Source organism: Cetorhinus maximus, chromosome 7, assembly GCF_964194155.1.
Source record: "Cetorhinus maximus chromosome 7, sCetMax3.hap1.1, whole genome shotgun sequence".
NCBI classification, from domain to species: domain Eukaryota; kingdom Metazoa; phylum Chordata; class Chondrichthyes; order Lamniformes; family Cetorhinidae; genus Cetorhinus; species Cetorhinus maximus.
The window spans coordinates 27,157,010-27,181,653 of NC_135885.1; positions in this window are offsets into that span (position 1 = coordinate 27,157,010).

The following is a 24,644-nucleotide window of genomic DNA, read 5'->3' on the forward strand; positions in this document are numbered from 1 at the left end:
CTTGGATCGAAGGACCGTATCATTTAGCTTCCTAAACCTGTAAAAAGACAAAATCTTGACTTTTGCCAAACTCAATGGCCAACGTACAGTCTCCCCTTCCACATTACCAATCACAGACTTCTTCTAACCAATATCTAGTATCTAACCAATAGTTCCTAATTTACTCATTCTTCACTCTAATCTTTTCAATTTATGTCATACCTAGTTTTATAATGCTCCTGTGAAGCACCATGGGATTTAAAGGCACCATATAGATATAAGTTTTGTTGTTGTTGTATGCAGGACTGTACCACATGCCTTAGCTTTCCCTGCTTCCACATGTGTAATACTGTGTGACTAAGTTTTTATTATACAGATTGAATATCCTTTATCCATAAACCTGAAAACCACACATAAGACCATAAGACCATAAGACATAGGAGCAGAAATTAGGCCATTCGGCCCATCGAGTCTGCTCCGCCATTCAATCATGGCTGATAAGTTTCTCAACCCTATTCTCCCGCCTTCTCCCCCGTAACCTTTGATCCCCTTACCAATCAAGAACCTATCTATCTCAGTCTTAAATACACTCAATGACCTGGCCTCCACAGCCTTCTGTGGCAATGAATTCCATAGATTCACCACTCTCTGGCTAAAGAAGTTTCTCCTCATCTCTGTTCTAAAAGGTCTTCCCTTTACTCTGAGGCTGTGCCCTCGGGTCCTAGTCTCTCCTTCTAATGGAAACATCTTCCCCACATCCAAAAACTGCACTTTTTTTTGCATCTCATTGACCTTTAGTGGGGGAAATCTAGTTGTTTGTCTGCACTGTTTACCTTGCGATTTTTGTGGCTAAGTGTCAAAAAAGAAACTTATTACAGGTTCCCTGTATTTATTATTCCATGATACATCTCACTGGTCTAGCCATTTTATTTACTTTAGACTATAGCTAGCCTAGGCTTAGGCCATTGTAATGTAAGTTTAGGTGTGGTACCCGAAAACCGAAATTATCTGAAATCCAAAATGCAATCGGTCCCGAGGGTTTCAGATAAAGGATACTCGACCTATAATAATCTAATGCAACAATCTATAAAAGCCCTTCTGAAAATTGTCATGTACATTCACCACATTGCCTGTATTTATAAAATTTTGTGGATTTCTTATCAAAGCAATTTAGTTAAGCACATTGTGACCTTTAAAAATTCATCTGGACTTACCTTATGGGTCCACAACCCTCTCACTATTCACTACTTACATGCCAATTTAATCAACTGCAGCAAGCCGAATTTCTGTGGAGTTCTCCTGAGCTCCCAGTCAAACTTCAACAGAAATCCCAGTGAAACAATATAAATAGCCATTTACACCAATTTTCCATCCAAGTTATGGAAGTATCGCCACTGACATTCTCCCCACCCCTCCCCTCCCACCCCACCACCACCCACACCCCCACTAAAGGTTTATCCACAACCCAGGCAAGGCTCACTGGCTAATGATATCCCTCACCCTTAAGGGTATAACATTTACCACCCTGCGGTCCTTTGAGACAATTCCCATTTCTGTCATCACAACAAAAGCTGCAGAAATTTAAGGAAAAAGTTCATCATTCTCTTCTCAAGACAACTCAGGATGGAGATGTGGCCTTGCCAAGATCGCCTATATCCTGAGATTAAAATTTAAGAAAGGATCTAATGACTTATTTATTTTTAGACTCAACTTTCTAAATAAAATTTTAATATATTATCTCCAGTTCATTCTCCTGTGGTACATCTATAGGCTCATTTTCTCCTTCTTCTGTAAAAATAGAAGTGAAATACTTAAAGCATTTGCACCGTTCCCTCATTCTCAACTGCAAGATGTCAAGTTCATCTTTAAACGGTCTTTTTCCTTTTTTTGATTATCTTATTTCTTAAAGTTCATAAAATGCGCTGTTGTTTCTCTGAATATTGACATTCTTTCTAATCTCTCTTTTGATGACCTTCTGTACATTTTATATGGGCAAAGTTTTTAGCTCAGTGGAGGGGCGTGCGCCCGACCCGCTCGAGCGTAAAAATGATGTGCGATAATGTCGGGCGAGCTTCTCAACGTCAATGGGCAGTCGTGTGATATTTTGCTTGGGGGGGTGGGGGTGCAGACCGGAGGCAGCAGCACGCCCACCAACAATTAAAAGGCCTGTTAAGGCCATTAAAAAGATAATTGAAGGAAATTTATCACTGCCAGTCCAAACTTATGGCAAAAATAAAATAAAAAATTTAAAATTTAATTATTAACATGTCTCTGCTCGTGTGACAGAGCCTGTGCCCCAGGGAGATTATCAAGCACAGGCACAAAGTTCGTGCTCGCACCGCTCACACTCCCCACCCCCGCCCCCGCCCGCACAGGCAGTGCTGAGCGCTGCCGCTCGCGTTTCACTCTGGGTGGGCCCTAATTGGCCCAGCAGCGTGAAACCACCTTCCGGCCTCGATCGCAGGCAGTGGTCAGCTTTCCGACTGCACCTACGCCCACCCACCCCCGCCAAGCCCACCCAACAAGGGCAAAATTCTGCCCATATATTTCAAATGTTTTTTTTCTTTATCTACCATGGGGAGGTGGAACCAGTACAAACTGGACGGGTTACACCTGGGCAGGACCGGGACTGATGTCCTGGGGGGAACATTTGCTAGAATGGTTGGGGAGGGTTTAAACTAAAACGGCAGGGGGATGGGAACCTATGCAAGGAGTCAGAGGAACGGAAATCAAAGACAAGAACAAAAGACAGAAATGGGAATGAGAAAAGTGATAGAGAAATCAAGGGCAAGAATCAAACAGGGCCTCAGTGAAAAATAGTGGGAACGGGACAAGTAATGTTAAAAAGACAAGCCTTAAGGCTTTGTGCCTTAACGCAAGGAGCATTCGCAATAAAGTGGATGAATTAACCGCGCAAATAGCTGTAAACAGGTATGATATAGCCAGGATTACGGAGACATGGCTGCAGGGTGACCAGGGATGGGAACTGAACATCCAGAGGTATTCAGTATTTAGGAAGGACAGACAAAAAGGAAAAGGCGGTAGAGTTGCATTGCTGGTTAAAGAGGAAATTAACACAATAGTAAGGAAAGATATTAGCTCCGACGATGTGGAATCTGCACGGGTAGAACTGAGAAACACTAAGGGACAAAAAACATTACTGGGGGTTGTATATAGACCCCCAAACTGTAGTGGTGTTGTTGGGAATGGCATTAAACAGGAAATTAGAGATGCATGCAATAAAGGAACATCTGTAATCATGGGTGACTTTACATGCATGTAGATTGGGCAAATCAAATTAGTAACAATACCGTAGAGGAGGAATTCCTCGAGTGCATATGGGATGTTTTTCTGGACCAACATGTTGAGGAACCAACTAGAGAATAGGCCATCCTAGACGGGATATTGTGTAATGAGAAAGGAGCAATTGGCAATCTAGTTGTGCAAGGCCCCTTGGGGATGAGCAACCATAATATGATAGAATTCTTCATCAGGATGGAGAATGACGTAGTTGGTTCTGAGACTAGGGTCCTGAATCTTAATAAAGGAAACTACGATGGTATGAGGGGCGAGTTGGCTATGATGGATTGGGAAACGTTACTTAAAGGGATGACGGTGGATAGGCAATGGCAAACTTTCAAAGAGTGCGTGGGTGAGCTGCAACAATTGTTTATTCCTGTCTGGTGCAAAAGTAAAAGAGAAAAGGTGGCCAAACCATGGCTTACAAGGGAAATTAGAGATAGTATTAGATGCAAGGAAGAGGCATACAAATTGACCAGAAAAAGCAACAGGCCTGAGGATTGAGAGCACTTTAGAATTCAGCAAAGGAGGACCAAGGGATTGAATAAAAAGGGGAAAATAGAGTACGAAAGTAAGCTTGCGGGGAACATAAAAACTGATTGTAAAAGTTTCTATAGGTATGTGAAGGGAAAAAGATTGGTGAAGACAAATGTAGGTCCCTTACAGTCAGAAACAGGAGAATTTATAATGGGGAACAAAGAAATGGCTGACCAACTAAATACATACTTTGGTTCTGTCTTCACAAAGGAGGACACAAATAACATACCAGAAATGTTGGGGAACACAGGGTTTATTGAGAGGGAGGAACTGAAAGAAATCAGTATTAGTAGGGAAATGGTGTTGGGGGAATTGATGGGATTGAAGGCCGATAAATGCCCAGGGCCTGATAATTTACATTTCAGAGTATTTACGCAAGCGGCCCTAGAAATAATGGATGCATTGGTGGTCATCTTCCGAGATTCTATGCACTCTGGAACAGTTCCTACAGATTGGAGGGTAGCTAATGTAACCCCACTATTTAAAAAGAGAGGTAGAGAGAAAACAGGGAACTATAGACCAGTCAGCCTGACGTTGGTAGTGGGGAAAATTTTGAGTCCAGTTTAAAAGATTTAATAGTTGAGCACGTGGACAACAGTGGCAGAATTGGACAGAGTCAGCATGGATTTATGAAAGGGATATCATGCTTGACAAATCTACTGGAACTTTTTGAGGATGTAACTAGTAGAGTTGATGACAGGGAGCCAGTGAATATGTTTTATTTGGACTTTCAGAAGGCTTTCCACAAAGTCCCACATAAGAGATTGGCGTGTAAATTTAAAGCGCATGGGATTGGGGGTAGTGTATTGAGATGGATAGAAAACTGGTTGGCAGACAGGAAACAAAGAGTAGGAATAAATGGGTCTTTTTCCAAATGGCAGGCAGTGACTATTGGGGTACTGCAGGGATCGGTGCTGGGATCCCAGTTATTCACAATATATATTAATGATTTAGATGAGGGAACTAAATGTAATGTCTCCAAATTTGCAGATGACACAAAGCTGGGTGGGAGGGTGAGCTGTGAGGAGGATGCAGAGATGCTTCAGTGTGATTTAGACAAGCTGAATGAGTGGGCAAATGCATGGCAGATGCAGTATAATGTGGATAAATGTGAGGTTATCCACTTTGGTAGCAAAAACAGGAAGGCAGATTATTATCTGAATGGCTATAAATTGAGAGAGGGGAATGTGCAACGATACCTGGGTGTCCTCATAGACCAGTCACTGAAGGTAAGCATGCAGGTGCAGCAGGCGGTAAAGAAGGCAAATGGTATGCTGGCCTTCACAGCCGGAGGATTCGAGTACAGGAAACAAGGATGTCTTCCTGCAATTGTACAGGCCTTGCTGAGACCACACCTGGAATATTGTGTGCAGTTTTGGTCTCCTTACCTGAGGAAGGATGCACTTGCTATAGAGGGAGTGCAGCGAAGGTTTACCCAACTGAGTCCTGGGATGGCGGGACTGACATATAAGGAGAGATTGAGTCGGTTAGGATTATATTCGCTGGAGTTCAGAAGAATGAGGGGGGATCTCATAGAAACCTATAAAATTCTAACAGGGTAGATGCAGGAAGGATGTTCCCGATGGTGGGGGAGTCCAGAACCAGGGGGTCACAGTCTGAGGGTACGGGGTAGACCATTTAGGACTGAGATGAGGAGAAATTTCTTCACCCAGCGAGTGGTGAGCATGTGGAATTCGTTATCACAGAAAGCAGTTGAGGCCAAAACATTGTATGTTTTCAAGAAGGAGTTAGATATAGCTCTTGGGGCGAAAGAGATCAAAGGATATGGGGAGAAAGCGGGAGCAGGCTATTGAGTTGGATGATCAGCCATGATCATAATGAACAGCGGAGCAGGCTCGAAGGGCCGAATGGCCTACTCCTGCTCCTATTTTCTATGTTTCTTTGTTTATCATATGTTATTTATTATAACTTCAGTTTATCTCTACATTCCTTACTTGTCCCCAGGACTATTTGAAGTACACCATTTACATCCAGTATTTAATCTGGAGCGTATAAATTTCGGCCCTGATTTTCGTGTCGTGATTAAGTCGTGATGGGTACGGGTTACACAAAAATCTAGTCAGTGGATCTGCAATTTTGAATTTCCTATTGGAAAAGTAGCCCAGACAAACTTCCCACAGTCAGGAAAAGATTCAAGTCATGCTCAGGTTTAGAGTGATGATGCACAGTCTCTGGTGTCGGGGTCACCACTGACGGCCCTAGGGGAAATTTGTTTATCCTGTACCTCTAGTATTTTCTTCAGGTCAGGTGGGTTTTGCACAGCTTCTGAAAACCCACCTTGTTTGCCCGTTTGTGATCCCTGGGGGAAGCCTGCTGAGGAGCCGGCAGGTAAATGGGGGAAACAATGGCGTAGTGGTATTGTTGCTGGACTAGTAATCCAGAAACCCAGGTGATCCAGGTTCAAATCCCACAACAGCAGATGGTGGAATTTGAATCCAATATAAATCTGGAATTAAAAGTCTAATGATGACCATGAAACAATTGTCGATTTCCCCTTTAGGGGAAGGAAATCTGCCACTCTTACCTGGTCTGGCCTACATGTGACTCCAGACCCACAGCAATGTGGTTGACTCTGAAATGGTCTAGCAAGCAACTCAGTTGTATCAAAACCGCTACAAAGCCTCAAAAAAGGAATGAAACTGGTTGGACCACACCTGGCACTGGAAAAGACAATGGCAAACTCAGCCTTATCAACCCTTATTAACATCTGGGTCTAGTGCCAAAATTGAGAGAGCTGCCTCACAGGCAAGTCAAGCAGCCTGACATAGTCATCCTCATGGAATGGAATCACAACTTACAGTCGAGGTCCCAGACACCACCATCACCATCACCGCCCAGCAGAGGTGGCAGCACAGTGGTAAATAGTCAGGAGGATGTTGCCCTGGGAGTCCTCAACATTGACTTTAGACCCCATGAAGTCTTATGGAACCAGGTCAAACATGGGCAAGGAAACCTCCTGCTGATTAACACATACCGCCTCCCACTCCCTCCCCCACCCCCGCCTCAGCTGATGAATCAGTACTTCTCCATGTTGAACACCACTTGGAGGAAGCGCTGAGAGTGGCAAGGGCACAGAATGTACACTGGTGGGGGACTTCAATGTCCATCATCAAGAGTGGCTCGGTAGCACCACTACTGACCGAGCTGGCCAAGTCCTAAAGGACATAGCTGCTAGACTGGGTCTGCGGCAGGTGGTGAGGGAACCAACAAGAGCGAAAAACATACTTGACCTCATTCTCACCAACCTACCTACTGTCCATGACAGTAGCAGTAGGAGTGGCCACTGCACAGTCCTTATGGAGACAAGGTCCTGCCTTCACATTGAGGATACCTTCCATCGTGTTGTATGGTACTACCACCGTGCTAAATGGGATAGATTTTGAACCGATCTAGCAACTCAAGCCTGGACAACCATGAGGCACAGTGGACCATCAGCAGCAGCAGAATTGTACTCGAACACAATCTGTAATCTCATGGCCTGGCATATCCCCAACTATACCATTACCATCAAGCCAGGGGGAGGAAAGAGTGCAGGAGGGAATGCCAGGCATACCTAAAAATGAGGTGTCAATCTGGTGAAGCTATACAGGACTATTTGCATGCCAAACAGCATAAGCAGCAAGGGATAGACAGAGCTAAGTGATCACACAACCAATGGATCAGATCAAAGCTCTGCAGTCCTGCCGCAACAAGTCGTGAATAGTGGTGGACAATTGAGCAACTCACTGGAGGGGGAGGCTCCACAAATATCCCTATCATCAATGATGGAGGAGCTCAACACATCAATGCAACAATCCTCAGGCAGAAGTGACGACTGGATGATCCATCTCGACCTCCTCTGGAGGTTCCCTAGCATCACAGCTGCCTGTCTTCAGCCAATTCGATTAACTCCACATGATGTCAAGAAATGGTTGAAGACACTGGATACTGCAAAGGCTATGGGCCCTGACAATATTCCAGCAATTGTACTGAAGACTTGTTCTCCAGAACTTGCCGCACCCCGAGCCAAGCTGCTCCAGTACAGCTACAACATTGGCATCTACCCGGCAACGGGGAAAATTGCCCAAGTATGTCCTGTACACAAAAAGCAGGACAAATCCAAGTCGGCCAATTACCACTGCTTCAGTCTAGTCTCGATCATCAGTAAAGTAATGGAAGATGTCATCAACAGTGCTGTCAAGAAGCACTTGCTTAGCAATAATCTGCTTACTAACACGCAAATTGGGTTCCGCCAGGGCCACTCAGCTCCTTGACCTCATTACAGTCTTGGTTCAAACATGGACAAAAGAGCTGAAATCCTGAGGTGAGGTGAGAGTGACTGCCCTTGACATCAAGGCAGCATTTGACTGAATGTGGCATCAAGGAGCCCTAGCAAAACTGGAGTCAATGGGAATCAGAGGGAAAACCCTCCTCTGGTTGGAGTCATACCTAGCACAAAGGAAGGTGGTTGTGGTTGTTGGAGGTCAATCATCTCAGCTCCAGGACATCACTGCAGCAGTTCCTCAGGGTAGTGTCCTCAGCCCAACCATCTTCAGCTGCTTCATTAATGACCTTCCTTCCATCATAAGGTCAGGAGTGGGTTTTTTTGCTGATGAATGCACAATGTTCAGCACCATTCACAACTCCTCAGATACTGAAGCAGACCATGTCCAAATGCAGCAAGACCTGGGCAATATCCAGGCTTGGGCTGACAAGTGGCAAGTAACATTCATGCCACACAAGTGCTTGGCAATGACCATGTCCAACAAGAGAGAGTCTAACCATCACCGCATGGTGTTCAATGGCATTACGATCACTGAATCACCCACTATCAACATCCTGGGGGCTACCATTGATCAGGAACTGAACTGGACTAGTCATATAAATACCGTGGCTACAAGAACAGGTCAGAGGCTAGGAATCCTGCGGTGAGTAACTCCACCTCCTGACTCCCCAAAGCCTGTTCACCATCTACAAGGCACAAATCAGGAGTGTGATGGAATAATCCCCACTTGCCTGGATGACTGCAGCTCCCCAACACTCAAGAAGCTTGACACCATCCAGGACAAAGCAGCCCGCTTGATTGGCACCACATCCATAAACATTCACTCCCTCCACCACCAACGCACAGTAGCAGCAGTGTGTACCATCTACAAGGAGCACTGCAGGAATTCACCAAGGCTTTTTAGGCAGCACCTTCCAAACGCACAACCACTATCATCTAGAAGGACAAAAGCAGAAGATACATGGAACACCACCACCTGGAAGTTCCCCTCCAAGTCACTCACAATCCTGACGTGGAAATATATTGCTGTTACTTCATTGTAGCTGGCTCAAAATCCTGGAACCCCCTTCCTAACAGCACTGTGGGTGTACCTACACCACATGGACTGGCAGCGGTTCAAGAAAGTAGCTCACCGCCATCTACTCAAGGGCAACTAGGGATGGGCAATAAATGTTTGCCCAGCCAGCGAAGTCCACATCCTGTGAATGAATAAAAAAAAAGTGTTACATGGTTTGACAGCTTCAACTATCTTTATTAGATGCTATCTGATAAGTTAGATGTGTTTTTAGTGAAGTGATTGATCATAGGTCTCTGCCCTGCAAAGGTAATCAACCATTAAATTGTTCAGCATTGTGTAAGTGTTGAGATGCATTAGAGTACTTTTCATATTAGGAAAAGTGTTATTACGCTTTCAAAACTGAAGAAAACAGTGCTGAGAAACTCTAATGTCATGATCGGAAATGATTTAAATGTCCACAGTTTTTTTAAATTTGAGAAAAATGGGACTGCAATTTTCACTAAGAGAAAAAAAAGCCAGTAGCTTAGAAAAAAAAGCTAGCCATCTGATTTTGTAGTTTCAATTGGCTTCATATTTTGGAGCTGTAATGGTTTGTTTTGACAGCTGAGACCATTATGAATGCCTGGCTGAGTTTCAGAAACTTAAGAACGACTTATCTCACCGGGGTTTTGTTCACAGTTTGATTGGCAGTTTTAAGAGAGTATTAAAGGATTATCTGCCTTTGATGTGGCTACTGAATAGATGTTTGTTTGCTTTTACAACTGAATGGCCACTTGAGGGGATTTACATTTTTTCATTGTGTCATGAATTCTTTAAAAACTGATTGGCTGTGTTTGTCCATGACAGCTCATTAGATTGTTAGAGGTGTACCTTTTAAATTTCAATTTCAAAGGATTGTCATTGTTAATACATGGCTCCTGAGGACTGTGTATATTTGATTCTACATAACTGGCGATGGAAGATACCTGGGTGTTTGAAGGGAGCATAGGGTATAAGGGAGAAAAGGGGTATAGGGAATATAGAGGGGACATAATAAATATGAGGGAACATGGAGGGGGCATGGGGAACATGAGGGGACTTTGAGGGGGCATAGGGAATGTGAGGAGGCATAGTGTATGAGGGAGCATAGGGGCATGGAAGGTGTACAAGGGGGCATGAGGTAGGTATGAAGAGCCATAGACAGGACACGGTGAATATGAGGGAAATGGGGGCATGAGGGGGCATGGAGAGGGCATGGGGGTGTGTGGGGGTAGGGGGTGGGGGCTGAGGGTGAGTGGGAAAAGAAGGATGTTGGAGAGCTAGGTTGATGTCGTAGCGAACTGAGGCAGGCCTTATAACCAGCCCACCTTGGCATCTCTCTCCTTTGACTCTGCCTCAGAAATCAGAAGACCCAAACCCTGCCCATCCATACCTCTAGGTGATAAAAATATGGTGGGTACGGGCAAAGGTGACGGACATATGTTTTCAAAGTCCCGAATGGCCCAATTCCCATTTCCTGAGCCCAGCGTGAAAATTTAGCCCAAAACATTTAAATAATTATCACAACTGATCGATTGTATGCCTGTGTATTTCATAGTCTGTTGGTTACCTTTTACATGTTAGTGATTTAATGCATATTGGTTCCCCAATACATGGTGGAAGTAATAGATATGCAAGTACTCCATTTTATTCATTACCTTGTGAACCTATTGTGCCTTTATTATTTTCTAGGTATCTGTATCATGAATAACTTGCCTTGTCAAACTGCTTCAGTGCATCATCTTATTTGTAAAGAAATTTGACTACTAGTTTTAGCCTAACCATTATGTTCTGACAGGGTGCTTTCTTGCATCTTTTCCAGCAGACAGTTGAACATGGTGAAAATTCCACATAAGCTCCAGTGCACTATATCATAAGTAAGGTAATTATTATCTATTACCTGTACTATTTCGCTCATGGCATACATAAAATTGCAGGTCTTAATTCATGGCAAGTTTGGTCTGCATATGAAGCTGTTTTTGCATGAGCATGAGAGCCTGAACTGTACTATCAGGTGTGGTTCTATTAGTAACAATGGAATTAATCACATTTATTATTAGGTGAGAAAAATGTTTTCTTAGAGCGACATGCTCCTTCCTGGCAGTGCTGAGTGTAGGAATTTCCTTGCTGGGGGTCTGTTCTTACCATTATTTATTATTTCTTCAATTAAATTCTTCTTTAAGTTTGGCAGGAAGGCAAGATGTGTAGGAGGATCAACTTAAACATACTGGCTGACTCAGAAGGACTCTGGTTCAGTCCTGCTAATTTAGGGGTCTGGGGACAACTCACCTGTCCTTTCTTTAGTTCCTATGATCAATAGATTCCTTGGCTGGAGCCAAACTTAGCTCCATGGCTCTTGTTTCAGAAGGAATACAAAGGCTTATTTATAGTGACAAACAGAAATCGGATTCTTCTCAAAATCAACTGAAATCTGACCTTCATTTGCCTCTATAAATCACTCTTATTATGCATTTGTGATAAGTCACCAGTGTTAACAAAACCAATCTCAGAGGTAGCTACTCATGATAGTAAAAGCAAAAAACTGCGGATGCTGGAAATCCAAAACAAAAATAAAAATACCTGGAAAAACTCAGCAGGTCTGGCAGCATCTGCGGAGAGGAACACAGTTAACGTTTCGAATCTGTATGACTCTTCAACAGAACTAAGTAAAAATAGAAAAGAGGTGAAATATAAGCTGGTTTAAGGCGGTGGGGGGGGTGGGGGGACAAGTAGAGCTGGATAGAGGGCCAGTGATAGGTGGAGATTGCCAAAAGATGTCATAGACAAAAGGACAAAGAGGTGTTGAAGGTTTATTATCTAATATTATCTAAGGAAAGTTCTAAATAAGGGGAGAAAGCAGGACAAGCAAGGTACAGATAGCCCTAGTGGGGGTGGGGTGGGTGAAGGAATCGAAATAGGCTAAAAGGTAGAGATAAAACAATGGATGGAAATACATTTAAAAATAATGGAAATAGGTAGAAAAAGAAAAATCTATATAAATTATTGGAAAAAAAGGGGGGGGGTTGGAAAGGGGGTGGGGATGGAGGAGAGAGTTCATGATCTAAAATTGTTGAACTCAATATTCAGTCCGGAAGGCTGTAAAGTGCCTAGTCGGAAGATGAAGTGCTATTCCTCCAGTTTGCGTTGAGCTTCACTGGAACAATGCAGCAGGCCAAGGATGGACATGTGGGCATGAGAGCAGGGTGGAGTGTTGAAATGGCAAGCGACAGGGAGGTCTGGGTCATGCTTGCGGACAGACTGAAGGTGTTCTGCAAAGCGGTCACCCAGTCTGCGTTTGGTCTCTCCAATGTAGAGGAAACCGCATTGGGAGCAACGAATGCTGTAGACATGATAGTGTCAGTTTTGATGCATATATAGTTCGGTTAACAAATTCACAACACAAATCTTCCTCTACCATTTCACGGCTCTCCCTGTCCTATTAACCACACCTACCCCTATCTCATTAAGGTCTCTCATACATCACAACTGCCTTGTGCAAGCCAAGTGCTGAAGTGAATACAGATGTCATGCTGTACAAGAATGGCAGTTCCTCTCACTCTGCTAAGTCTGTCCTTCACATCAAGATGGCAAGGCCTCTATATAAGGGGAGTCTCATTATTATTACCTATTTAAGTGGTGAGTTGGAAGAATTACCATAACTTTTAACATTCTATTTAACTTTTCAATTTACCTTGATATCATCAATCGTCTTTACGCTTGGTCCATTTATCCAGGTAACTTGACATCATCAAAACATTTTATATGACTATAAACACATTCTCTGCACAATTTATGAATAACACTGACATCAGGAGACTCAAAACAGAAATTGCAAAATTTCACAACTCACCAAAGATTTCTCATCAATTACCATGAAAGGCATTCTATAGCCAAGCCAGTTTTCAATCCTGCTAGCTAATTTATTATTAACTCCTCAACTGCAACTCTCTTTAAAAGATTCACATGTAATGCTTTGAATTGAATGCCTTCCGCAATGTTGTTACCTCCTCAAAGAATTCCTGTAAATTCATGAAGCATGACCTATTGCTTCAAAAAACTATTCTGACTGCTTCTTCTGGCCTCCAACACTTTAGATGAACATTGATAGCATCCTGTAGAATGCACTCATCTATAAATGTTGGACTCACTGGTTTGTAAATGCCAGATTCCTGTCTCAATCCTTTCATGAATATTAGGATAACAGTCACTATCCTGCAGCTCTTAAGCACAGTTCTTCAATTAAGGGGAATTCTAAAAATATCAAGCAGAATCTTGGCTGCTTGAGGATTCGTTGATGGACTCCATCTAGGCCATTAAGGTTAGTTTGCATGCTGCTAGCTTTAATTGGAAAATCCAGTAAGGTGTACATGGTGATAAATATTTAACACCAGTGGACTAAAATAATGCAATAAACCAACTATTGAGAGCATAGATCTAACTAAGGTAAAGCATGCCACATATTCTGATTAGCAAAATAGTGCAATTTGACCAAATGTCACACATCCGGCTCAACCAAATTGTCCTTAGACCCCTGAATTAGGAGGCCTGAGCCTGCTGAATTACATTCAAAGCGACAGCATGGTTCTCATATGACTTTATCGATGAAGCTATGGGCACAAATGAAAGAGAGAGCAGGAAAATCTTCTTCATGATATTTACTTTGTGACTGAATATCATTCCTAAGTTTAGTGGGGAACCGTAGATACAAAGTTTTAAACATTTCAAGCTGATGACAATTCTCATTGGAGTTCTACAGCAAAACGATTGAAGAGAGATCACATTCTTTGAGATTCAATTTGAATGCAGGTAACAGATTCACACAGCAGCCCACTAAGCTCGTCCCCCAAGTTATTGGGCGGAATTTTCCATGCCCACTGGCGTCAGGCGGCATGGCATGTGTAAGTGGACAATGTGACGGGAAGGGCAAAAATCGCTTTCACGCCGTTGTGAAACATGTTTGCAACTGTCCACTCCACCCATCAATGGCGGGCCATGTTTCCCACCACCAAACATTGGGAACTTCATTCCAATACATCTGCATGTCATTATAAGCCCAGCTCGCCGGAATCACACCCCCACACTGGATCATTTGAGCACGTTAGTGTGATTGCACGCCGACGTGTTTCACAACAGCATTTATAAGGCGTGCAGCTGGGGGGCTGCACTTCCAGGGCAACTCGGAGGTGAGTGCATAGTAACGTTACGCAACACTCGTGAGGGTTGCCTATTAGCCCTCAAGGTTGAGGCGTTGCGGATTCAGGCGAGGGCACAGGCAGGTCGCTTTTTCCCAGCTGGCTGAGGCATGTTGGTGGGATGGAGGGGGGGCAAGGGCTGCCCTGTAATTGAGGTGAGTTGGGGGTGGTGGGGGGGCAAGGGCTGCCCTATGGTTGATGGTAGTGCACAAGCAAGTGCAGGGAGGGGGTGGGGATGGAAGTGGTCATGCATTGGGGAAACCCAAGGTGACCATTGTGTCGTAGCTGAGACAGTTCAGACACAGCCACATTGATATGCTTGGACACGGGCCTCTAGTATATCTGCCCACTCAAGCAATGCAGAGGCCTGAAAGCACCACCAAGTGCTCCAGAGTTCTTCACCCCTCAGGCACAGGCTGCAAACTGATGAGCATTTTAGTGGACTGCAGAACAGCTGGATAACTGGGCACATTGTACAGTCTCTTTGCTAAAGCTGGCCATGGAGCAGTCACTGGTGGAGGTGCTCACAGCCCCTTGCAATGTCATCATCCGGGTTTGGACCATTCTCCCCCATGGTTCAGGCTAACACCGCAGCCTTGCAGTGCGGGTTAGGAGAATGGCTGCACCTGAGCTGAGAGCACAGCATGCAGTCCAGTGGGCAAAGCTGCTGCCATTCGATCAAGTAGAGTGGGGCGGAGTTGGGTAAAGTTTCAGGCAGCCATACAGCGCACTAAACTCTAGCCATCCAAGTGGTTGCCAGCACTCTTTGGGATGTGTTAAGGGGCCTTCGGACTTAACCAATCAAGGTTCTTAGAACGCCCAATCTAACCCACGTATCTCTCTTTTATCCCGCAGGGGGAGTACTTCAAGAGCACGGGGCTTGGTGAATTAGCTGTGTGCCTCATGGCGTACAGAGAGCAGAGACAACGAAGAAGAGAGTGACTGAGGTGCCTGGCTGCGCAGAGGGAGGCGCAGTACCCTCAGGAAGAAGGGGTGGCTGGGGCTCCCACACAGGCTGCTAAAGAGCCACAGCGAGCAGTTGCTGGTCAGTGCCTAGGCAGACCCAGGGTCTATAAATGCCGCCTGTCATTCCTGCAGACCGAGAACCAGTGTCGCCAAAAACTGCGCATGCCTAAGGAACTGGTCGATCACGTCTGCCATCTGCTGCAGGATTTGACGCCACGGGGACATGGAGGGCATACACTGCCATTGGCCCTGAAAATGACTGCGATGCTCAATTTTTATGCCAGTGGCTCCTTTCAGGGATCCACAAGTGACCTCTGTGGGATTTCACAAGCCTCCACCCACTCTGAGGAGTGCAGTGGACATCCCTTCCTGATGTTCCCGAGCTTGCCTTTGCAGCTCCACTGACTGTGACATGACCAAGTCCAGAGGCTCGTCATCTGACTCGGACTCAGCAAATTTCTGGCCTCCAGCAGTCCTCCCAGTGCCGGGGGCCTGGGAAGTTCCTGCCACCAGCTGCTGTGGATCAGAAAGGGCAATGTGCTCAGCAGATTGTGACCCCGAGGCTACTCTAAAGCTAGGCCCCACCGAGGTGTGTGTCTGTGCGCTGGTGGACAGTGTGGGTGAGCGCTGTGATGGGACTTCAATTGGGGTTTCAGCAGATTCCTCTTCCGGGCTTGAGCCGAGGACCTGAGTCGTGGAATCCCTCGGCTATTTCCCAGATGTGCCTGCGGAAGGAAGGGGAGATAATTAATGCATGGCAGTAGCCTGTGAAACAGGACACATCACTCACAGCATGGTTGTCTGATGGATGTTGCACTGCTGGATCCTCACTTGATAGAGCACCGCCGACCTCACCAACAGCACAGGACTGGTCTATATCGTCGCTGGCTAGATGCTTGGCTCTGTTTTCAAAGTCTGTGAGGACCTTGATTTCATGCATTCCGCCAACAGTTTGTAACCTCTCCCTTTTGTTGTGTGCAAACAGGACGCATGAAGACAGATGGACAGAGTGTAACCAGAATGCTTGCCAGGCCAGGTGATAAGTATGCCTGGCATGTGCAGGTGGTGAATCAGGCCATGGACAGGATGAGGACAATGAAGGTGTTTGTGAGAGAGTGAATGGTGATGTCCTTTGAACTGGCAGTGAGTGAGGTCCCTGTGGATGTGTAATGGGTTTGTGAGTGTGTGAATTGAGAGTGATGAGGAGAGTGATTTACCCTAGTGGAACAGAGGAGACCTTTTTCGGCACTGGGTGGCTGTCCTCTTTTGTAGGGCGTTGGCGCTGACCACCGCTGCCACCACCTCTCATGCTGGATTGGTGATGTTGCTGCACATCCTGCAGCCAGATCGAGGGCAGAGGACATCACCGTGGGCCTCCACAGCATTCAAAAGATGCTCAAAGGAAGTGTCATTTAACCTGGGGACTACAGGCTTCTTGCCTTTTGGGGCCATGTCTTCTGTGCAGCAGCCCTGGGCTGGAAGCACTGAGAGGTATGCATGAGGCTGCATAGTGTGATGAAGAGGCAGGGTGATGGCATGGTGGGTGAATGAGACCCGCTATGCCATCGAAACGGCGTGTTCCCCAGGAATGCATAATTAATGTGGCAGGATTGAGGCAATATGGCTTGAGAAGCCACCATTGTGGCCAGTGGGTAAAATGTCATTTTTCCCGCCCACTACCGCACTTTGTGCAAATCTGGGACAGTTCCACCCAGGGACTTCATATAGTCATTACAATAAATGCTGTAACTCTCACTTTGAGTCAAACTGCCCCTTAAATTGGCATGTAGAATGCAATCAAAGTTAACACACATTCTTTTAAGACAAAAAGTTGATTGGCTGAAATTGATGTATCCTGATTCCCAAATATGGAGCTACCTTACTGCTGTATCTTTAGACAATGTACAATTTTCACAAGAGGGAACGCCATCTTATTTCATTTCCTCATGACAGGGAGTACAGCTGTTAAAATTTTCCTTTGTCATCTAATGTAATTGAATTATTTGATTCTAACATTTTAATCTGTATTATTCCACCCAGCTGCATTCCTTAAATGACATTTCTACAGCCTGAATAACACAGCAAAGTTGTATTTTAGAGCATTAATCACTTCATGGAATCACAGACTGGTTACAGCACAGGAGGAGGCCATTTGGCCCGTCGTGTCTGTGCTGGGTCTGCAGGAGCAATTTACCTAGTGTCACTCCCCGCAGCCTTCTCCTCATAGCCCTGCACGTTCTTCCTTTTCGGATCATATTTGCTTCTTTCTACATTTGTTCTTCTTGCTTTCAATCAGTTTCCATCTAATTATTTTAACTGCATTAATATTTTTGAGGGGAATGTATTTCATTTTACCAAATAACCTGAGAGAAAAAAACGGCGTCTAATCCCAGTGTTAATTTTTAACCTGCTATGCTCCTATCCCTCTAGTTCTTTACAAACAGGTAAATAGCCTCGCATGCCTCATCACAGAATCACAGAATCTTAATGGCACAGAAGGGGGTCATCCAAGCCCATCGTGTCTGTACTGGTTCTCCAAATGAGCATATTGACCTAGTGCCATTGCCCTACCTTTTCCCCATATCCTTGCACATTGTTTCTATTCAAATAATCATCTAATGTTCTCTTGAATGTCTCGATTGAACTTGCCTCCACTACATTTCCAGGCAGTGCATTCCAGACCCAAACCACTCAGTGTGTGAAAAAGTTTTTTCTGACATCATACTTGCTTCTTTTGCAAATCACTTTAAATCTGTGCCCTCTTGTTCTTGATGCTTTTACAAGTGGGAACAGCTTCTCCCTATCTACCCTGCCCAGCCCCTCATGATTTTGAACACCTCTATCAAATCTCCTCTCAGCCTTCTTCTCTTCAAGAAGAATAGTCCCAACCTTTCCAATCTATCCTCATAGCTGAAGTTTCTCATCCCTGGTACCATTCTTGTAAACCTCTTCTGCACTCTCTCCAATGTGTGCACATCCTTTCTATAATATGGCGACCAGAACTGTACACAATACTCCAGCTGAGTTCTAACCAGTATCCTACATAAATTCAGCATAACCTCCCTGCTCTTGTACTCTATGCCCCTATTAATAAAGCCCAGGATACTTTATTAACTGCTCTCTCCACCTGTCCTACCACCTTCAATGATCAATGCAATTATACACACAAGACTTTCTGCTCCTGCACACCCTTCAAAATTTCACCCCTTATTTTATATTGTCTGTCCATGTTCTTCCTACCAAAATGCATCACCTCACACTTCTCTGCATTGAACTTCATTTGCCACCTATCTGCCCACTCCACCAACTTGTCAATGTCCTCTTGAAGTTCCACAACATCCTCCTCGCAGTTCACAACACTCCCAAGCTTCGTATCATCTGCAAACTTTGAAATTGCCCCCTGCACACCAAGATCTAGATCATTAATATATGTCAGGAAAAGCAAGTGTCCCAATACCAACCCCTGGGATACTCCATTACAAACCTTCCTCCAGCCCGAAAAATATCCATTTATCATTGCTCTCTGCTTCCTATTTTTCAGCCAATTTTGTATCCACGTTGCTACTGTCCCTTTTATTCCATTGGCAATAACTTTTCTCACAAGTCTGTTGTGTGGCACTGTGTCAAATGCCTTTTGAAAGTCAATGTACACCACATCAACAGCATTACCCTCATTGATCTTTTCTGTTACCTCTTTAAAAAACTCTTCAAAAAACTCCAGCAAGTTAGTTAAACACATTTTCTCCTTTAGAAACCTATGCTGGCTCTTCCTTATCAACCCATATTTTTCCATGTGACTATTAATTCTATCCCAAATAATTGTTTCTCGAATCTTGCCCACCACTGAAGTTAAACTGACTGGTCTGTAATTGCTGGGCTTATCCTTATAACCTTTTTCAAGCAAGGACATAATGTTTGCAATCCTCCAGTCCTCTGGCACCTCCCCTGAGTCTAGGGAAGACTGAGAAATTATGTTCAGTGCCCCTGCAATTTCTACTCTCACTTCCTTCAATATCCTTGGATGGATCTCATCCGGTCCTGGTGTGTTGTCAACTTTAAGTACTGACAGTCTATTAAACACTTCTTCCTTGTCAATTTTGAACCCTTCTAGTGACAGAGTTTCCTCGTCTGTCACCATGGCCTGTGTAGCATCTACCTCCTTGGTAAAGCCAGATGCAAAATATTCATTTAATACCCCTTCGTCCATGTGTAAATCCCCTTTTAAATCCCTAATCGTCCCTACTCCTCCTTTTACCACCCTTTTACTATTTATATGCCTAAAGAAGACTTTGGGATTCCCCTTTATATTGACTGCCAATCTTTTCTCATAATCCCTCTTCGCTTCTCTAATATGTTTTTTCACCTCCCCTCTGAACCTTCTGTATTCCTCTTGGTTCTCAATTGTATGCTCTACCTGACACCTCTCATAAGCGCACTTTTTATTCTTTATCTTAATTTCTATCTCCTTTTTCACTCAAGGAGCTCTGGATTTGTTTGCCCTACCTTTCCCTTTTGATGGAATATACCTTGACTGTGCCCGAACCAATTATTTTTTGATGATAGCCCATTGTTCAGATGCAGCTTTTCCTGCTAATCTTTCATTCCAGCCTATCTGGCCCAGCTCTGTTCTTGCCCCATCGAAGTTGGCTCTTGTCCAGTTAATTATTCTTACTCTGGATTGCCTATCATCCTTTTCTATCATCATCCTAAAACATACAATACAATGATCACTGTCTCCTAAATGTTCCCCCCACTGACACTTGATCAACTTGGCCCGCCTCATTTCCAAGAACCAGGTTCAACAGTACGTCTTTTCTTGTTGGATTGGACACATACTTCTGTAGAAAATTCTCCTGAACACAATCTAGGAACTTCTGCCCCTCTCCGCCCTTTACACTACCACTGTCCCAGTCAACATTTGGGTAATTAAAGTCACCCATTGTAACTACTCTATAATGCCTGCATCTCTCTGTAATTTCCCTGCAAGTTTGTTCTTCTACGTCCTTCTCACTATTTGGTGTCCTATGCACTCCACCGAGCAATGTAATGACTCTAGCCAAATTGATTCTGCCCTTGAACCCTCTGGGACCTCCTCTTTCTCCAGCACTGCAATACTCTCCTTAACCAATACTGTCACCCCTCCTCCTTTCCTTCCTTTCCTATCTCTTCTGAACACTTTGTACCTGGGAATATTTAACACCCAGTTCTGCCCTTCCATGAGCCAGGTCTCTGTTATCGCCAAAACATCATATTTCCACATGGCAATCTGTGCCTGTAACTCCCCAATCTTATTTACTATACTCCATGCATTCACATACATGCATAGTAACCCTAATATAGATTTTGTTACTTTCTCCCTCACCCCTACTTCACCTATTAACTTACTATTCTTTATACTAGTGTTATCTGTCCCTCCCAGTATTTTGTTCACCCTGGTATTCCTCTCCAATATTTTTTCTTGGCTCTCATACCCCTGCCAAGTTAGTTTAAAGCCCTCCAAACAGCTCTAGCAAAACACCCTGCAAGGAATTCAGTCCCAGCTCTGTTTAGGTGCAACCAGTCCAGTTCAGGTGCCATCTTTCCCACAGCCAGTCCCAGTGCCCAAGGAATCTAAAGCCCTCCCTCCTGCACCATATTACCAGCCACACATCATTCTGCCTTATCCTCCTATTTCTATACTCACTGGTACGTGGCACTGGGAGTAATTTGGAGATTACTACACTAGAGGTCCTGCTTGTTAATTTTCTATCTAGTTCCCTAAATTCTGATTACAGGACCACATCCCCCTTCCTACCTAAGTCATTGGTACCAATGTGGACCATGGCCTCTGGCTGTTCACCCTCCCCAAGGAGAATGTCCTACAGTCACTCTGCGACATCCTTGACCCTGGTACCGGGGATTCAACATGCCATCCTGGAGTCAGTTCTACAGCCACAGAGCTGCCTGTCTGTTCCCCAAACCAATGAATCCACTACCATTATAGCACTTCCTTTCTCCTTCCTCCCCTCCTGTACAGCCAAGCTGTTCATGGTGCCACAAACTTGGCTGTGACTGCACTCCTCTGAGGAACCAGCTTCCAAAACAGAAAACCGATTTGTGAGCAGGACCACAAGGGACCCTTGCACTACCTGCCGACTTCTCTTGGACTGCCTGGTGATCACCCATTCCCTCGCTCTCCCCAGGCCTTTAAGCTGCGGCATTACCACCTTTCAGAGAGGGAAGCATAGCGAGAGAGGAAAGAATCAAAACTAGTGTGAAATGGGTGTAAGTAAATAATAAATAGAACTGAATAATTATCACCATATTGGGATGAAACAGTCATAGTGACGAGCTCCCCAACAATTCAAAGACAATACCTCACGTGCTGTAATATTGAGCTGTACAGAGCAGGAACTGGTGAAAGGATACAACAGTTGAACCTCATATGCTTGCGAAGAGTAAGCAATTTGCTTTCCAGTGACTCTTGATAGAAGTTATATGTGTGAGGACTGAATCATTCTCACTTTAGAAGATTCTTGTTGAACAGCTTGTCAACACTGAATATCTAAGCTTAGGCCCAACAGGCCTGAGTTCAGTTGTGCACGATGAGTCTAGCTAATGAAAGGTCATCAACCTGAAACATTGGGCTGAATTTTCCCAGTTGGGCCGCGATCCTGAATCAGCCTCTAATCCAGTTCGGGAACCTGGAAGTTACCGTGGCAGGACATGGATTACGATCTTTGCAGAGGTGGAAGATTGAGAAGGCTCCTCTGGGAGCCCTGTCCAATTAAGGATGGTGGCAGACCAGGGAAGTTGGAGGCCCAGTCGGAGGGCCTGCAGCAACGTGCGGCAAGCAACCTCACCGGGAGAGGTGGGCATCCCTGAAGAGGAGGGAGGACTAGGAGGTGCCTCAAAATGGAGACACTCATGAAGGCCTCCTTATTCAGCTGAAATAAAAGGCACAGTTCTGTGAAGAACCTGAGGGTGGAGGGATAACCTCTCTGGAAGAATGCCTGTGGCCACTCCTAGAGCCATGTGAGCCTTGTGGTCCCCTGATGCAGCCATTTAATGCAGCCTGCAGTAGCCTGTCAACCTCCCGGTGAGAGGTAGGGGCGTCTGATGGCAGGAAACTTCCATCACTTTTGGAAAATAGCCCTTAAGAGGGCGTTAATTGTCTGCCCACCTCAGTGCAATGAGCTACCAACTTTTATTCAAAGCCAGCCCCTGGAAAATTCCCCTGGAGGCTTTCTCTTTATTCTTTCATGGGGTGTGGGCAATGCTGACAAGGCCAGCATTTGTTGCCCATCCCTAATTGCCCTTGAACTGAGCAGCTTGCAAGACCATTTCAGAGGGTGGTTAAGAGTTGACTACATTGCTGTTGGCCTGAAGAACGGATGGCAGATTTCCTTCCCTGAAGGACATTAGTGAGTCAGATGGTTTTTTTTACAACAATCACGATTGTTGTTATGGTCACCATTACTAAGACTAGCTTTCAACTCCAGATTTATTAATTGAATTTAAATTCTGCCAGCTGTAGGGGTAGGAATTGAACCTGTGTCCCCAGGGCATAAGCCTGGGCCTCTGGATTATTAGGTAATGGATTAATAATTACCACTATTACCACTACACCATCATCTCCCTTACACAAGTGACAAGGTGTCGAGGAGCAGTCCCGATGAGGGTCCCCCCTCTTCTTTGGATACAAAGAGTTTAGGCTAATGAGGGAGGACTCTGCCTCTGGATGTCATAATGAAGGTAGATTCCTCATTCCACATTTCTGTTATGTTTTTTCTTTAAATCAAATGTACCAATCATACACAAAGATTGGTGAAACGATAAAGTGGATTGCTTATTTGAAGATAAGACTATATACAGATAGTGTTCACTGGGAGACTATTATAAAAATATCGGCCTGAACTTTACTCTTGGCAGGTGCGTGTGATTGATGGGCCTGGGACCAGCCGAGCAAAGGACCCCTGACCGCGATTTCACACCGGCTGGCCAACTAACGGCTAGCCAACGTGAAACGTGCGCTGAAAAGCTCAGCGCTGCCGAGGTGGGGGTGGGAAGAGGGCAGATGATCACGTTACTGCGGGTGCGGGTGAGCGCTGCGAGAGAGCTCCCTGAAGGCAGATAGCTGTCAGACAGCTGCCTCAGGGAGCTGCAGACCTGCAAATGATGAAATAAAAGGCAGAATTTTACACACCGCAGCCGGGGGCATGCCCGACCGGCCGGGCATAAAACCACACGAGATGATGTCGGGCGAGCGTCCTGACATCATTGCGTACTCTTGCGATATTTCGTTTGGTGGGCACGCGCAATGGCTGGAAGCGCACTAGCCTTCAATTAAGAGGGTAATTAAGCCCATTAACGGCGCAATTGTCTCCAATTTTTCGTGGCCCGTCCAACCTTATGGTTGGCAGACGGGTGAATCGACCAGGCGGCCTTTACATTTTTCATTGACCCTCATCCAAGGGCGGGGATGAAATCTCTGCTACGAAATAAAATAAAAATAAATCTCTGGGGACAGCATTTTTTTATGAGGTATGCTTTCAGGTGCTTGATTGTGATGCATGGGCATTTTTTTTGCAGCTTTTAAACCTTTATTTTAGCATTTGCAGGTCTGCAGCTCCCTGAGGCAGCTGTCTGCCCACGGTGACGTCATCACCCACCCTCTTCCCGCTCTCACCCCAGCAGCGCTGAGCTTTTCAGCACGTTTTTAACGCTGGCTGTCTGCTGTGAAGTCGCGGTCAGGGGCCAATCATGGTCGGGGGTCCGTTTCCTAGCTGCTCCTGGGCCCGCTGCTCGCGCATGCCCGTCAAGGGCAAAGTCAGGCCAAAGGTTGCAAAAGAATGTCCATGCATCACAATCGAGCACCTGAAAGCATACCTCATAAAAATGCTGTCCACAGATATTTACATTTATTTTATTTCATAACGGAGATTTCATCCCGCCCTTGGATGAGGTTTGATGAAAATGTAAAGGCCGCCTGGCCGATTCACCCATCCACCGACCGTAAGGTTGGATGGGCCACGAAAAATCGCAGACAATTGCACGGTTAATGGCCTTAATTGCCTGCTGAATTCTCGGTGGGCGCGCTTCTGACTTTTGTGCGTGCCCGCCGAGCGAAATATCGTGTGAGTGCGCAATGACATCAGGACGCTCGCCCAAAGCCATCTCGTGTGATTTTACATCCGGTCGGGTTGGGCACGCGCCCGCCCGCCCGCAGGACATAAAATTCTGCCCATCAGTATCTGCGTACTTACCTTCAAATAATGAACCCACAATCCTTGTGTGTGATTGGTACATTTATGTCGAAGATAAGAAAAACATAACACTTCCTGTAGAGCCATAGCCAAAAACCTGATCC